Source organism: Pogona vitticeps, chromosome 1, assembly GCF_051106095.1.
Source record: "Pogona vitticeps strain Pit_001003342236 chromosome 1, PviZW2.1, whole genome shotgun sequence".
Lineage (NCBI taxonomy): Eukaryota > Metazoa > Chordata > Lepidosauria > Squamata > Agamidae > Pogona > Pogona vitticeps.
Window position 1 is genome coordinate 40,370,164 of NC_135783.1, and position 18,039 is coordinate 40,388,202.

The 18,039-nt window shown below is 42.9% G+C and overlaps 1 protein-coding gene across 1 annotated transcript in view; it reads left to right on the forward strand.

Moving 5' to 3' along the window:
* LOC144585876 (ALK tyrosine kinase receptor-like) overlaps positions 1-18,039 on the forward strand; it is a 683,258-nt gene that overhangs the window by 410,934 nt on the left and 254,285 nt on the right. The window lies entirely within an intron of this gene.

Genomic DNA, 18,039 nt, shown 5'->3' on the forward strand with positions numbered 1-18,039 from the left:
TGCTATTTCTTAAAGTAAATTACATTTTTATCATAGTTTGAGATAAGGAAAACTATGCTTATTTTTAATTTAAAATAATAAGATTTGTTTATCCTTAATTCTAAATTACAAATTGATTTTTTAATTTTAATTTTTTTATTTTTTGGGGGAAACGGAATAGGTATGATGGTGGTGGAGAGGTGTGAAGTTTTCTCAAATATCAAAACTGGGGCATAATGTGAAAAAGCTTTGGAGTTGCTGCCCTAGAGGAAGAACATCGTTTTGTTTTCATGGAGTCCTTTATTCATACTCACACTTTTTAAAAATTTCTGATTGGCAGTGATGTGTCTTCCTTCCTTCATCTTGTTCTGCCAGTCACAATCCCATCCAGTACCCTAATCAGATTTAATATGGAATCTTCATCATCAAATACTAACGGTGAAGATTTAATATGAAAACTGTCTTAAATTTCAGATGATATAATTATAATCATATCATTGATATAGTGATGATTTTAAAAATTGCCGCTGTTGTATACAGATTTTTAAAAATCTCTTAAGGGAGAGGAATGCTGTCTAGAATGCCTTGGTCTAAAACAGGGGACAACAACTTCTAGAGAACCAAGGGCTCTTACTCCTGAACTTGGAGATCCAATTAAGATCCTCACTCATTCCCAAATATTCTTACTTTTAAAAAAGGTTTAAGCTTCCTCACATCCTTGAGTGCAATGGTTCCAGCCTTTTGAAATCGTGGCCCCCCCTTAATGATAGCCCAGTAACCCATGACTTTGTCTGCATAAAAATAGACTTTAATAGAGTAAAAAGTCATCCCTTCCCATCAAGTAAAGGCTTCTTTCTCTCCCAAAGGGCCTGTTTCTCATACATACACAGACACACTAGCTTTAATATCCTGCTCAGAAAAGTCAAGGAAGAAACTATTTAACAAAGGCTACATAGAAGGTGTCTCATCATACACAGAGAGAGAGAGACAGAGACAGAGACAGAGACATTGGGATCCCCATGGGGGTCACGACCCCCAGGTTGGGAAACATGATCTAGTGGCCTTTAAAAAAAAAAGAATTTGAATCAATATTTAGAGGGCTGTTGAGGTCCTGTGGAGGGACATGGTGCAGTTGTCTCTCATATACACTAGAGGGCGTAAAGGAACTTTTTGAACAATATTATTATTGGGCAGAGGTTTTGACACATTCTTGTGCTCACCCACTACCATTCATAGACAGACAACAGGGAAAAACTCCATAAACTGACTCCTTTTTTCATCTGTTGACCACTTCTCACCCAATACAAAGCAATTGTCAAGACTATTTTTCAACAAGTTCTTTATGTATCAAAATATCTACAAGACACGGTAGTGAACAGAAGAGGGTATCCTGTAGACCAGTGGTCCCCAACCTTGGGCCTCCAGATGTTCTTGGACTACAACTCCCAGAAGCCTACACCACCACCTCTTCTGGCCAGGATTCCTGGGAGTTGAAGTCCAAGAACATCTGGAGGCTCAAGGTTGAGGACCACTGCTGTAGACCACCTTGATCTCTGACATGGGTGTTATCGATATCCTGGCTACCCTTTGCTATGTAAAGCTTGGCATACTTTTTCCTGTTAACAATGGTGGCATGGTATTATGGAGAAATATTGGGCCATTTCCTGGCATTTAGAATCATGGGTACAGAAACACAATATCCACTTTCATAAACTGGAGAGGTTTTTTTAAGAATTAAATTAAGATTAATTACGAAAGATGTCTCAATTTTTTTCAGACTCATTGTGCATTCTCTTAGATTGTGGTTAGCGGCAAAACAGCATGAGCATAGTCAAGTAAACTGATTCTGGGTACTTTAAAGCAATATTCTTTGTTTAATTTAGAATTTAATTTGAATATATGCACAATGTAAATTCCTAGTGTTCTGATTACCAACTTTACCTTCATGGCTACAGAGCACATACTGAGAGGAATAATTCAAACCAGTCATCTTGTTTGCTTGTTTAACATGGAAAGCTGCAGAGAAAATGATTATAACAGTGAGACATTCTGGCTTATTGTAATAAAAGGCAGCATGGCTAATCAAAGAGTGGAGGAGAAAAGTTCCAAAGAAAAAGAAATGGTGGTATCAGGAAAATAGGAAAACCCTTATCCATAGGGTAAAAACTAAGTGTGATGCCATACATCTCAGTCCTAGGAACATGGCACATTCTAAACATGATAAATACAATGCATTGGGGGGATATAGTGATTGGAACTCTGATGTACTGGGAAGGAACTTTATATTTCTTGCTACCATCCTGATTCAAAACAAAACAAAATTCCATTCCCCAGGCACTACTATTAGGAGTAGGAATGAAGCTCAAATTAGCAACAGTTAGTGAACAGAAGCAGAAGTGGACAGACTACCGGTGCTTTTAATACTTAGCCAATTTTTATAATATAAAAAGAAAAGAATCATTGTTGAAATTTATATGAGATTTAGTGACAATATTTTTATTATCAGTCTTGGAAATTCTGCTTGCACTGCCCTCCAGCAACTGACAGTAGAAAATGAATGTCACTTTTTAATATAAACCACACAGATGATCTTCTGGTACATTAGTGGACAGAACTGTTCAACACAACTGGTACCTTGTTAATGAGCTGCCTAAAACATATTGTTAAAATGCACTTTATAATGTGTATTTCAGAAAGCATATTTCAAAATGGAGCGATCACATACACATCTATGTTTCCTTGTCAGTACTTACTTTAAGTAGGATGCAATCCCATCATTTCCCCTACTGACTTAAAATCACCCCTCTTGTCTTCAGTGATCACAAAACATCTTAGGGTATTTCACAGAGTAGAAGCTATACCTGAATTTCAAAATGTGAGCTGAACTAATTTATCTCCTGGCCCTAATGCAGAGGCAAGCAGTTCAACAAATGAGCTCCCAAATCAGCAAAATAGCTGGTGTGTTCAAGCCTTCCTCAGAGAGGAACCTTTTATTTATTTATTTATTTTCATTTTGAGGGCAAAACCAGACATTACAAATAATTTGCAATTAGAACTGGAAGGATTTTTGTGTTGGAGAGATGTGATTCTTGCAAAATTTCTTGTTTGAGAAATCAAACTGCAAAGGCATCTCATGATTCCTAAAGACTGAATTAAGTAATTTCATTTGCCAGCCACAGGTAGAGAAATCCTGCTATGACACTTACGCACAATTAGCTCTTGCAGATATCTGGAATGTCTCTGCCCTGAGACATTGCTGTAGAGACAGGCAGAGGATAATCCTGGTATTTTTGGAATATTGGTATAATCCTGTAAAGTCCAAAACCCAAACTATCTCTAATGCTCCACAGACAGGCCAGACAAGACATGTTAAGAATGTATGCATCAAAAGTCTGGTTGGGTCAGGTAGAATCTCCTTTCTTCTACCATTATCATATAAAGGAAGTGGACACTTGAGATCTAAATCAAATGGATGACTGTTTGTGTTAGTGGGGAGCAGGATGGGTGGGTGGAAATGACAGCCTCTTCTCGGCCACTTATTGAAACTGAACACTGCCTCGCATGGCTGTTAAACTTGACAGACAAATAGCTACATCTTTAAGGGATTATAGAAGCTAGTATCGTGTGTCCATCATTTCTGCCCAGAAATTTTTGGAGGATAGCAAAATAGATGGCCTCTTTCTTGGTGTGCATAATGAAGATTTTACTGCCTTCCTACCCCTACCTCCAAGGATACATTTTAAATGGTGTGGGTTGTTACTCTAATATAAAGCCTTCTTCCTATGAATTTCTGCTGCTGTGTTTAATGCCTGTTGGATCTAGAGTCCATGAAAATAAGTAAATAATTTAATGTAGAATGGCAATCTTGAAAGAGAATTATTAATATGGCTATGGAAATACTGCAGCTGGGACATCAGTCTATACAAGTTTTTAAGATTTCTTTAAACATTCCTGGAGTATTATTTTTCATCTGTATGTCAGGAAGATGCCTTACTGCTGGAAATTAAGGTTTAGATACCTGAAGAAGATGCCTGAAGACTGAAATTCAAAGATTTCTAATCCTAATATGATTGGTTGTTGTAGGTTTTTCGGGCTGTCTGGCTGTGTTCTTGAAGCTCTCAACAAAGTTTGGCTCCCAGTACTGAAAAACACAACCTGCAAAAGGTCAACGAACTCTACCCAGCCACAAGGAACAGTGATCGCTGCACACAAAAGACCAGATAACAACACCTATCAATCACAGTGACAGATCATATCTCCCCCTTATCACAACAATACACCCACAACAAAAAAACACCCTGATCACCATAATCACCCAATCTCCGGAAAAGGACAAAAAATAATAATAATCCCATAGCTATAAATACTCAACTATCCCACAAAGTGGCACCAGAGCACAGACAGAGTTCTGACTCCTATCCTCTGAAGATGCCAGCCACAGAGACTGGTAAAAAGTTAGGAAGAAAAAAACTCCAGAACATGGCCAGACATCCTGAAAAATCTGCAACAACCATTGGATCCTGGCTGTGAAAGCCTTCGAGAATACATTGTCCCCTTATCCCAGAACAAGACACGAGGGAACTGTTATGGAATAAACATGGGCCACACTTTATTGAATATTTAAAGTTATCCTTTATGGAAAAAGGGGGGGTCTTGCTGTAGTGTGGAATCAGGTTCTGCAGAGGGGTCTCAGTGGACCCCTACCAAACTATGGGTGAGTCCCAAGCCCCAAGATCTTGCAGTCATGAAGACAGCGAGAACCTGACCAGCCCAAATTTGACCACCCCCAGACCTCCAGTCTCCTTCTTATTGACTATTGGTCCGGGAGTGGCCCCAGCGGATCTTCTTCCCCCAGCACTGTAATCGCACAATCTGCAGTGCTGGGATATCAGATCAGCTATACCTGACCTGTATTTGTGAGGGGACTCACCGAAACCTGTTATATCCACACTACCTGACACAGCAAGGGGTAAGCTACGCTGAAGGCTCGTGTCCGCCATCGAGCCTCTTGAGCTCCAAAAGCAGGCCCCCCTTGATCTCAGTCAAAAATATTTCCAAACCTCTGTCAGAACGGTGTACTCCATCCTGATGAAAGAGCGCAGGCCTGTCAGCACAGATCTCCTGGTGACCAATCACCGATCCAAGGCCATAACATACAGCTCTACATACCTCTCTGTTAACCTGCCTCTTTGCGGTGTTAATATGCTGAACCTGCTGCCCATTGCACCAAAACAGCTGAGGGATGATCGTGGACCAAAGAATACTCATCTTGGGGTACATTTCCCTCAGCCATCTGAGGTCTCGAATAACATCCAAAACCAAGGCCTTGCCACATTGGTTTGCCAGGTCGTTACCTCCTAGATGGGAAACTCTGACATCTGAGCGTTCAGCCTGGAGGCAGGCGTTACACCACGCCCTCTCCCAATTTGAAGAGACCCTTGTCCAGCAGGCCGAGGCAAAGAGGAAGTCACAAAAGCAGCAAAACCAGGGAGCTGGACAGGGGACAGATTGGATTTGTCTTCAGTGTGGAAGAGATTGTCACTTTCGAATTGGCCTCCTCAGCCACACTAGACGCTGTTCCAAGTCCTCCATACAGAGCACGTTACCATAGTCTTTCGAGACTGAAGGATGCCTACTACCTCCTAGATATATAATCAAGACATCTGGGGGTTGCATGCCAGATGCAGACACTCTGCATAACTGGCTCCATTACAGTCCACGGATCTCTCTCCACACTATTTGGGCTCTGTCTGCAAGACCCAAATCGCTGCCCCACGCTGACTGAGCAGCATATCTCACAGTCCAAAAAACGAAGCTGTGGCCCGCTAGCATTACCTGTCACCGACTCTTCTGTAAGAACGGACCTGGAAGACAAAATATGCACCTGCCTAGATATGAGGGAGTGTTCTTACATATCTACGATAGGTGTTAAATGACCATCGTCCCAAACACTTGATGTCATCAGGATGGTAGCCTAGCGCAGCTGCCATTGAGCCTACTCCAATTCTAAATGAGTGAGTCCCAAACTTCAGACCATGAACCCCTGCTCTGCTTAAGGCCAAATCAGTCATCTTCCAGAACTGATATTTTGTCAAAGGGGTTTCACCCTCATGTATGAAAAAAAATATACTTGGCCCTGTCCTCTAACTCGTAAATAATCACCTGTCACTTATACAGGGCAAATACTTGCCAATGAACAAGGACCCAAGGTCAGGTCCTCTCCCTTGCCCCACTGATCTGCCTTGGATCGACAAATGTGTACCCACACAGTATTCTCCTCTATAACCACATCGTGCATCTGTAAAGCCATTTTTGATACGTCCCCTTTACTTGATGCTACCACCTCGCTAATCCTCAATGCACCAAAAAATGTCAGCAATGAAGCTGCCTGAAGCAGTGCAGCTTCATAGGCATCCCTGCAGATAATAGGCCACAATTGACATATGTTCTCCAACAATGCCAGGGATATTGGTGTCCTCAAGTCCCTAACACGACCCCTTTCTTTACTCCAGCCTTTGATCATTTTCTTGATACGAAGGTTAGAAGTATAGTCTTGATACCCATGAATCCTAGCGTGGAAAGCTAAGGCTGACAATTTACCCTGGATGGAACCTTTCCTATGTAGGAACACTAGAAATGGTTGAAGATGCTCAACAAGGGTGGGCCAACAGAATTCCAGCCCCATCATCTTTCTAAACTCCTGGAATTCTATATTCACTGCCCAGTAGGCTTTCCATGTCCTCGGAGCCAAGGACAAGCCTATTGCTCATTCCACATCAACGTGCCAATTTGCCAGACCTCTGCTGGAAGCATCTCTGGAACTTCATTGACTCCTGAATCTAACTCCCTGAACCGAACAATCTGTTGGCGTGATAGGGCATCGGCCAGGCTGTTATCCAATCCCAGAATGTGCTTTGTGTGGATCAAAACATTGAGCCTCAATGCATGCAACGTAAATGCACACACAAATGCCATAATGCGTTCTGAGTATGACATAAGGTTGTTCACAGTATGAACTTCCGCCTGATTGTCACACCAGAAGTATTAGCCCATTCATGTGCCCATAGCCACAAAGCCCCTACAATTGGAAAAAAATTCTTAAAAAGTGAGGTCCCTCATGATACGTTGCTGGTGCCATTCCTCAGGCCGTAGCCTGGCACACTATCTTCCCTTAAAATAAATTCCAAAGCCTAGAGATCCAGCCACATTGGTCTGCACCTGAAATTCCGGCCAGAATTGCAGTTCTGAGCACCAAAAGGACACCCCGTTAAATTCAGCTAAAAACTGACACCACACCTGGAGGTCCTGTTTCATACCCCTGGTTACCCTTTCCTATGAAAAGGGTGACACCGTTCCTTCACAGCCCCACATAAACGACGTAAAAAACCATGGCCAGGGGCAATTACCCTACAGGCAACATTTAAAGGCCCACAATCTCCTGCAGCCCACACCTTCTTACTTCTTAACAGGAGCTGGATCCTGTCCCTAAGTGCCACTAGTTTATCTTCTGGTAGCCTAGAAGCTTGCTGCCTAGTGTCAAGCTCAATCCCTAAAAAGCGAGTGAAGTTGCAGGTCCTTCAGTTTTCTCTTCAGCCAAGGGTGCTCCTAATTCTCATGCCAATGACTGACATGTCTGTAGGATAAATGTGCACTGTCCAGTGTGGGCTGCTCCACAGAAAAGGCAGTCATTTAAATAATGGGCAGTCCTTCTGCAACCCACTCTGCATCTGGGCTTCCAATCCAAAAATGAACTGAACTGCTCAAACGCAGTGCAGGAGATAGAACATCCGATTTGTAGGGCCCTATCTATATAGTAAGAACCCTGAAAATAAAAACCTAAGAGGTAAAAGTCTAGCAGATGGACTGGAAGAAGACAGAATGCTGACTTAATGTCACATTTTGCTAGTATCTGCGCACCATGCACACTGCCTCATCAAAAGAGGTATAGCGCACCATACAGAGCTCCTGTGGTATAGCATTATTCACTGACTCCCCTTCCGGGTAAGACAGATGGTGAATGAGCCTGAACTCCCCTGGACTCTTCTTGGGTACGTCTAAGGGCGAGACATGAAGGTTGTCTAATGGGGGATGTTGGAAAAGTCCTAGAACCCTACCTTTGGATACTTCCTTCCTAATTTTGTCATGAACAATACTCTCCATGCCCCTAACGGACTTCAAGTTCTTTGCAAAGAACACTTTACACTCACCCACTGCTGGAATTCTAAAACCGAATGTGAAACCTTCCAACAAATATTGGGCAAGTTGTGTCCGACTCTTCATGACCCCATGGACCAAAGCACACCAGGTGCTCCTGTCTTCCACTGCCTCCCGGAGTTTGGTCAAATTCATGTTGGTAGCTTCGATGACACTGTCCAACCATCTTGTCCTCTGTCGTCCCCTTCTCCTCTTGCCTTCACACTTTCCCAACATCAGGGGCTTTTCCAGGGAGTCCTCTTCTCATGAGATGACCAATGTATTGGAGCCTCAGCTTCAGGATCTGTCCTTCCAGTGAGCAGTCAGGGTTGATTTCCATCAGAATTGATCGGTTTTTTCTCTTTGCTGTAGCACAGAAGATGGATAGGCCTAAAACTAACGGGTGGAAATTTGAAGGCAGTAGATCTTAATTTAGAGTAACACAAATGTATAGAGAGTAATTGCTATTTGAGAGTGGGACAGACCACATTTTAGCATAAATATGTATTTAAGCAGAAACTGGACAGCCACCTGCTAGAGATGCTGTAGTTGCACTGAGAAAAGTTTTGGATTAAACTATTTCCATAGGCATTTCCTGCTCAAACATTCTATAACTGTTATCATGAAAATGTATTCCCAATACATGCAGCAAAGGTTTCTCAGGAGTTAGTACCAGGAAATTGTTGAAATCTCTTGGTTGAAACATAGTAAGCCACAATGTTTCTTAATTACATCCATACAGCCACATACATTCTAAAATGATTTATTGGATGTATATTAAAGGGCATCAGCAACATAATATATTCATGCCAGCTGTTCCTTGGTTACTGAAAAAACAGAAAAAATCCATCAGTTTTTCTATTTTTGCCTTCTCCCCTCCCCACCACCTTAATTCCATGCTGTTTCTGAAATTTGTGATGGTTCGGAATCAACAAATTGTTGGTTAATATCTTTTCAGAATGAATTTTAAAACTCTGAAACATTTGAACTGCAAAAAAGTGCTGAATTGTAGTATCCATCAGCCTTAACTATCACAGCATATTGTGAAATGCTGGGAGTTGCAATCCAGTAGTATCTGGGGAGCTGCAACATTCCAGTTCCTGAAGTACAAAATGGAATGTGTTTTATTTATCTGTCATGTAGCTGTTAAACATGAGAAAACTGTCAGGAAACAGAATGAGTTGCAATGTTAATTCAGCATCACAAACAGTTGAATAATTGGAGGGTAATTCTGTCAGTTTCACTTCCTTCCAGATCTAACTGGTTGGTTTTTTTTTAAAAAAAAATCTCATATTCTATTTGTTATCTTTATGAAGAAATTTTCAGTTTTTGAAAGTTGTTATCAACATGACTAATTAAATGTAATGCTTACCCAACCATAGACTTGCATCATTTATATCATGAGAATGCAAGATTCTTCTTGACCCTTCCTGTTGATTCTGGTGCATAGAAGCTGGTTGTCTTCAGGTTCTGAAAAGTAATTTTGGGGAATAAAGCTCCCAGAATCTGCCAGACAGCATGCATACTGGTCAGGCTTAGTGTAGGGTTTGAGGATTTGCAGTTCAAAAGATTAACACTTTGAATCTCTGGGCTACAGTTACCTGTTATTTTTGTCACACAGCTCAAAATGCCACTCAAAACCTAGGTCTGTTTTTCAAATCTCTTGAAAACTTTGTTTCTTGGCCTAGTTGTGCTATGAATCTATGTTGTCTGGGTTTATACATATATGTTCCCTCTGTAGCAGTACCAAAGAGTGAAGATGATTCAGATCCTTACTGTACTGAGAGACTAGATTTCAATTATTCAACCTTGTTAGTGAGTGTTCAATATATATTCTAGTGTATATTCCAGAGGAAACGAGCAGTCTCAAGTCCCTTGATTTCAAAGGGAACAGGTGGCTACTTGACATCTCTGACAATCAGGTCCCATAATAGAAAGAGAAAATCTGTTTCACTGAAATTAATGCACTTCGAAGTCAGTGCAGCAATAAATTAATTTCAAGCTGGATTTTTCTTACATCTCATTGTGTCAGCATGTATCTTTTTCTCCCCAGTTAGCCTGAATTACATGTATTAATATCTGATAAGGTCTTTCCAGTTCATGTCCATTAAGAGGATGTTGAAAAGGAAAGGACTGTCTTTGATTGGGGTTAAGCCAGCCAACCAAAGATTTTTTGCTCGCATATTGTAAATTGGGGATTAAACAGTAATGTGAGAAAGCAGGGGACTGTGTTAAGACCATTCAAAAGAAATTGCGTTCCTGGCTGTGGTAGTGGGTGCTTTGCAAACAATATATCTTGATGCTCTCGCTGAAAATGTAATCTACTGGTGCAGAAACAGCGGAAAACAGAAGACCATGTTATTTTGCTTTTGTGTCTTTGTATGAACATTGTGTGTGATTCAGAAATACTTGGTTTCTTTACAGTAATAAGGGTATTCTGCAGCTCACTGGTTTTCTACCAATCTGATTTGCTCTGAAACTTGGAGGAGATCAGATATATTAAGGCATCTGCAAAGCAGGATGGCTGAAAGGTCTGGTTTTCTTGGAGGGTCATGTGTGGTCATTTGCATATGTTATTTACAGTGCAATCATCTGTATAGCTGATCAGAAGTGGGTTCATCTAAGTTCAGTGGAATAAGATTGTAACCTTAAGTTGAAAATTCAGCTAACTGGTAGGCAGAATAGGATCAAACTCAGCAGAGAAATTTTTAAACTACTTCAGGTGATAGCTAGGCTTGGGAGAGTTAACATGAATATAAATGAGTTGGAAAGCAACATGAAAGCTGCCCCATAGTGCTTAAAGCACTCTCTCAGTGGTTTGCAAATTAACTATGCAAGCTACACATCCCCCCCCCCCCGCGGTGAGCTGGGCACTCAGTTTACCAATCTCGGAATGATAGAAGGCTGAGTCAACCTTGAGCCGGTTACCTGAATCCAGCAGGATCAAACTCATATTGTGAGCAGAGTTTTGGTTGCAGTATTGCAGTTTAAGCACTGCACCAAAGGCTTCTTGCCAAAATATTTTGTGGAGCGTTTGCATTTTCTAAACTACCCTGAATAAAATATCCTTGCAGAAAAGTGGCATATAAGGCTGATCTGATCTAAATGTTTCATGATGGTATTAGTTGGATAATTTCTGTTTGAGTAGTACAGAATGTTTGAGTATTCTTTTAAAATGTATTCTTAGCATGGTGTTCAGACCAGTAGAAGGGATTCATGACTGTTGAATAATTAAGATCCATATGATAACAATCCTACTGTATTTTTATTGTTGCTGGATTAGCATTTGAGAACTGAGAAGACCAAAGCGTGTGGTCCCATAGACAGACTATAGTAACAAAGGCAACTATTTTTGAATGATCTCCGCTCCAGTAACATACTTCCTTTGCTTTACTCAGACTTGCAACATAAACATGGTCTGTAATCTAACTATTACAGTACTATGTATTGATACCATGAACAATTGGTGTGCCAACTGGTAAACATCTGTGTGCTGCTGCCCATCTAATGAGCCATAGAACTTTGAGTTGGACTGTTTATCAAATCAGTTGTTTTTAGAACTTATTTATTTAGTAGTTGGATGGATAGTTCAGTGAGTTTGGTATTTGGCTGCAGAGCCAGAGTTTGGGAGTTCAGTTCCCTACTGTGTATCTCAGAAGAACCAACTTGTGTGACTTTGAGCAAGCTGCACAGTTCCAGGATGCCAGAAAAAGAGGATGGTAAACTACTTCTGAATATTCTATAGCTAGAAAACCCTGAAATGGGTCACAGTACCGGTAAGTCAGAATTGACTTAACCACATTCAGTTACTATTATTGTTCTTAAAGGAACTTGCTGCTGAACTATCCTAGGTGGCTCTCTCAAAACTGCATTGTGTTTGAGTCAGATGTTGCCTGAGCCACTGTCCTCCGTTGTGTTTCTTTTTTATAATCAATTTAATACATCATACATCACATCACATAAAATGGAAGAGCAGTCAAACACCCAAGACAAGAAAACAAACAACCCTGACTGTCAAAAACTCCACATCTCCCTGACAGGACCCACACTTATTGATCAATGTCATCCCAGCGTACTGTTCCCAGCAGGTCTGTGTGTCCCTGGTGACTCCAAAGTTCCACCACTGTCCTCTTGCAGAAATGTAATAAATGGCATCCAGACTTTGTCAGAGTCATTTGAGGCAACTTGATCTTTGGCTCTCCTTCACTTCTTGCTTTAACTTTTGCAGGAGACTAAATCTCAAGCACATTTATACCAGCTGTTGAAAATTAGATCTTTTGCATTTTTCTATCAATTGGCTGTTTAATTTGCTCCCCCAAGCCCCGAAATGAAGACGCAAGACAACAATTCTTTGGGTTTTAAATATGGGCCACACTTTATTAAAACCAATTTCTTTCAACCAAATAAACCAAATCCAAATTGAGGGGGCCTGCGGTAGTGCGGGGAAATAACGCCAAATAATTCCTTATAAATCAATGGGCGAGTCCCGTGCCCCAGGTTCCAGCTGTCTAGCGACCGGAGGAACCTGGAAGGCCTAAATTAAACACCACGGACCTCCAGCCATCGTATTTGATGTCTTTTGGTCCGAAAGTGTTCCAGCGCATCAGTTGCCTTCGGCCCTGTAATCGCACGATCCGCAGAAACCGTCAGAACTGACACACTATTTGCTTTATGATTATTACAAAAGGGAGACACCGTGATGACCAGTTATTCCCGCACTACCCACCAAAGCATGAGGACTAGCATCGGCTATGTCCCATGTGCCCACCAAGGAGACCAAGTTCCACCAGCAGGCCCCCTCTCAAATCCTCCAAAAAAATGTCCAAACCCGCATCAGACAAGTGGACTCCATCATCACGGAAATACGCCAAGTTGGATGTTTGAATTCTGTGATGTCCAATCACAGACCTGAGGCCGCATTTGCTGACACCTCTACAAACTTCCTTATTAACCAAATGACGGGCATTGTTTACCCTGTCCACATTTAGAGCACCACACCAATTTAAGCGCGGAATGATCGTTGACCAAACGATCCGCATGTTGGGATATAAGGCATGTATCAGTGCCTTTCCCGGCACATGGGGCAAATCATTGCCCCCCCAAATGGACTACCAAGATGTCTGGAGGCGAGCATCCAAAAGCAGTCATCCTTCCAAGTTGGATCCATTGCATGCCACGCATGCCCTTCCAGGAAATGGATGCTTGGGCTCCAAGCCCTAAATCACTTCCCCACGAGGAAGCAGCAGCATAGCGTGCTGCCCAATAGATGTAGCTATGTCCCACAATCATGATGTTCCTGTGAACCTCCAGCATCTCACCACCTGAAAGACAAAAACAACCCCTGCCTATACGTTAGGTAATTGTCTTATATATTTGTTGTAACAACTGGATGACCAGCGACCCAACTGCTTGATCCCTTCTACATCATATCCCATAGCTGCCGCTGTTGAGGCAGCCCCTATCCGAAAAGAGTGTGTTCCAAACCTCATGTCCTTAACCCCTATTCTTTCCAGCGCCATGTCAGTTAGCTTCCAAAATTGATATTTTGTGAGAGGTGATCTATCCCCGTGTTGAAAGAAATAACCACTCGAAGACCCCCTGAGTCTTATAAATCCAATTACTGCTTTCACAGGACATATCTTGTCCACGCTACATCGTCCCAATATTGCCAACCTACCCTTGCCCTGCTGGTCAGTTTTAGAACTCCTAATTCTAATTATAACCTGTCCATTTTGAACCGACATGTCCTCCCACTGTAATGCTTTCCGTGACTTATCACCTTTACCTTTACGCTACCAACTCACTAACATGCATAGCCCCAAAAAAGGCTACCAAGGCTGCAGCATGAAACAGCACCTTCTCATAGCTATCCCTACACAGCGTTCCCCATAGCTCACCCAAACATTCCAAGAGCCCTGGGGATATGGGAGTCCTGTCATCCTTTAACCTTCCCCTCTCACGAGACCATCCTTCTAACATCTTCCTGATCCTAAAATCGCCTGACAGATCCTTAAAACCATTTGCCTTCGCATAAAAACTTAAAGCAGCCAGTTTACCCTGTATGGAGCCTGGGGCTAGTCCCTTTCTATGTAAAGCCACGATGAACTGCTGTATATGCTCCACAGGTGCTGGCCACGTCTGTTCCAATCGTGCCATACTCCTAAATTCTGAAAACTTAGTACCTGCCTTTCTATATTTCACGCGCGTTCTCGGGGCCAGTGCCATACCTATCGCTCTTGATGCTTCCTCACGCCAATCTGCCAGACCTCTGCCGGAAGCACTTCTGGCAGATCCCTGGCTTCCGGTGCCAGTTCCCTGAAACGCTGGATCTGTTGGCGTGAAAGAGCATCAGCTATCCTGTTATCTATGCCTGGCACGTGACGTGCATGTACCACAACATTAAACTGCAGTGCCTTTAACGTAAATGCCCTAACTAAATCCATAACCCTCTCTGAGCGGGATGTCAAGTTATTGATAATATGCACCACAGCTTGATTGTCACACCAGAATCGGACTACCGTATTAGCCCATTCCCTTGCCCATATCCAAAGGGCTCCCAGTATTGGAAAAAATTCCAAAAATGTTAAATCCCTCGTAATGCCCTGCTGGTGCCATTCTTCAGGCCATGTCCCTGCACACCACCTACCACGAAAATAAATCCCAAATCCTAAAGCCCCGGCCACGTCCGAATTTACTTGGACGTCCGCCTGAAGGTTGATTTCAGATCTCCAAAATGAGACCCCATTAAATTGATCCAAAAACTGCTCCCAAATCCTCAGGTCTTCTCTCATACCCTTAGTTACTCTTGTCTTATGAAATGGTTTCCTCAGCCCTGACATGGCACTGCAAAGTCACCTCACAAAAGCTCTTCCTGGCGCTACCACTTTACATGCAAAGTTCAAATGCCCCACCACCTGTTGTAACTCCTTCAATGTCACCTTCTTGTTACCCCTCAAGCTATTGACTATGCTCTTAATATTAATCAATTTGTCTTGTGGCAACCTTGAAGACTGCTGTGTTGTGTCCAATTCAATCCCTAAAAAAGTAAGGGTTGTTGCTGGCCCCTCAGTCTTCTCCTCAGCTAAAGGCAACCCCAGGTCAGCCGCCAATTCTCTAAATGTGTCCAAAAACGTTTGACATCTCCCAGAATTTGCCTTTCCACAAAAAAGAAAATCATCCAAATAATGTGCCGTTGATGCACAGCCCATCTTTTGCCGAATCAGCCGTTCAATAAAGGTGCTAAACCTTTCAAAAGCTGAGCATGAGATTGAGCAACCCATAGGTAGGGCCCTATCTACATAATATTGCCCCTGAAATTGAAAGCCCAGCAAATTAAAATCCGCCGGGTGAACAGGTAAAATCCGGAAGGCCGATTTCACATCGGCCTTGGCCAGTTCCACGTTGATGCCACAAGATCTAACCATTTTTACAGCCTCATCAAATGATGTATATCTAACGGAACACAGTTCGTCCGGTATGGCATCATTTACCGACTCCCCTTCCGGAAAAGACAAATGATGTATTAAGCGAAATTCACCCGGGGCTTTTTTGGGAACAATTCCCAAAGGTGACACCCTTAAATTATCCATGGGTGGTGTAGCAAAAGGACCTACGACCCTGCCCTCACTGACCTCCTTGTTAATCTTTTTCAACACGACTTCCTCCATGCCTTTTATAGATTTAAGATTCCTTGCAAAAAATGCCCTCCAAGCACCTAAAGCAGGAATCCTAAATCCATAGCGAAAACCAAAATGTAGATATTCTGTATCTTCCCTCCTGGGGTAGTGTAATAGACCCTTTTCTAAAATATCAATTCTGATTGGTGTTGGTCCCCTTTCCAGAAGCACCGCCACCCCCTTCTGATTTCTTACCGGATCCCCCGGGCTTGCTCTGTCACTGCCCGCCTCCCCTAAAGCAATTGGATCTTGGGTGCTTTCCCCCGCAGGTAATACATTCATGTTTGAACCTGCAAGGGGATTTTGCACAGGACCCCTTGTTGTTAAATTCGTAGCAAGGCAGCCGGGGTTGAACCGCCTGCCCCGCCCCCTGGCGGGTACCGGAATTACCTGTGAACTTAATATTCAGGTGCCCACAATCAAATCTGTCACCCAAATTTGTTTTAGCCAGTGACATGTGCTGGAGCCAAAGCCCCGGGTGGACTTCGTCCCAATGAAGTTCCGGCCTGATAGCACTCCTCATTCGAAATGCCTCATCATATCTCAACCATGCCTGACCTTCAAATTCTGCCTTTGCTCTACGTAGAATGTCATAATATTGAAATAGGGCAGATGCTTTCCAAGGTTGCATCTTTACTAATACCCCGGCATATATGGTAAATCCAGTGACCCAATTGGTCCAACTTCTGTCTGGCCTCTTGCGTCTGTGTTTCTCCTTGATTTTGTCATCATCCTTGTCCAGCTCTTTCACTTCATATTCCCTATTCAATAACTCATAGAAGTCAATGTAATCACCTCTTCAAATCCGTTCCTTAATTGCTGGCGTCAGATGATCGCCCAGTGGAGTACTATAGTCTGTGTATGGAATAGCTGTGAATGGAGCCGAATTATACCCAGTGTTTGGTACAGAAGGATGCTGTGGTGTCCCCAAATTCTTACCTTCCTTTGTAGGCCCAGGTTTGTCAGGACTTGTGAAAGGCAAGCCCCAGCCAAATCATTGGGGGTTAATTGGGGGCCAAAATCCACCAGGCCACACCATGGGAGATGAAATACCCATGTTGGAGGAACCCATAGGCTGTTGTGAGGAACTAAACCACGGCCATAATGCCCCTTGACCTGCTGTGTGGTGCATTTCTTCGTACTCACCACTCCTCTCAGTCTTTGTGGCCTCAGCAGCCCCCTGTGTGCCTGCAGCAGGTTCATCATAGGGGTCATACCTGTATGATGTTCCCTCACCAGCATCCGGGTTACTCGTTGCTTCCGTTCTTCTGTGTTTCCGCCCTCCTGTCCCTAAAGGCGCTGTTGATGTCCCTTCGCCTCCATCTTGTCCTTCAAACTCGCGACCCTGCTCAGATTCAAGAGCATCAAAGCGTCTGGTTAATTCACAAGTAAGAGCTCTCATTTCAGCCCTACGCTTTCCTTTTGTGTCCCTGGCAGAACAGCGAGGTGTAACCTCGTCGCCCCCAGGAGCCTGCCTTTCCAATCTTTTAGCTTCCATGCTTGCCACTTTTGCCTGTAATTCACGCAGCATGGCCCATGAGTCTTCATCAGAAGATGACTGAGGGGGTGACCTCTGGGGAATTGCTTGTCTCTTTACAGGGTTTTTTCCCTTCTTGTTTCCGCCTCCCTTTATCGATGGCATGTCTGCTAAAATTCCTAAACCTAGCCCTTTGAAAATCCAAAAAGGACAGATAAACCAGCAAAATTAAACAATCCAACACCAATCTTGTGCACTGGAGGCAGATACCCTCCCCCCCAGTCACACACCACTTCTCGCCTCTGGCACCTTAACTACAGCTTAAACCTCTATCAATATGTCAACAAACAGCCTGAAACCACCTTATCTACCAGGTATTTCAAAAAACTAAAAGAGTTTCAAAAAGGGAACAGCTTCCTATTCTGTTTTATTTTTATTTTATTTTATTTTATTTTTTGAACCGAAACTAACACTCAAAATGGCTGCCGAGAGCTAAGCCATGCGGCCAAGCCCGGCTTACAAAATGGCCACCCCTCAATCAAGACCAGCTCCTCCGTCACACCTTCAATCCTATCTGAAATACCACCACTCAAGGAGCCGGGGGGGGGGTGCTCCCAACTCAAAACACCCAGGTTTTTCCATCCCCAACTACGTTACCTCTGTCCTAACAATTAACAACCTTAATCGGAAAAGGAGGGGGCAAAGCCAAAGAAC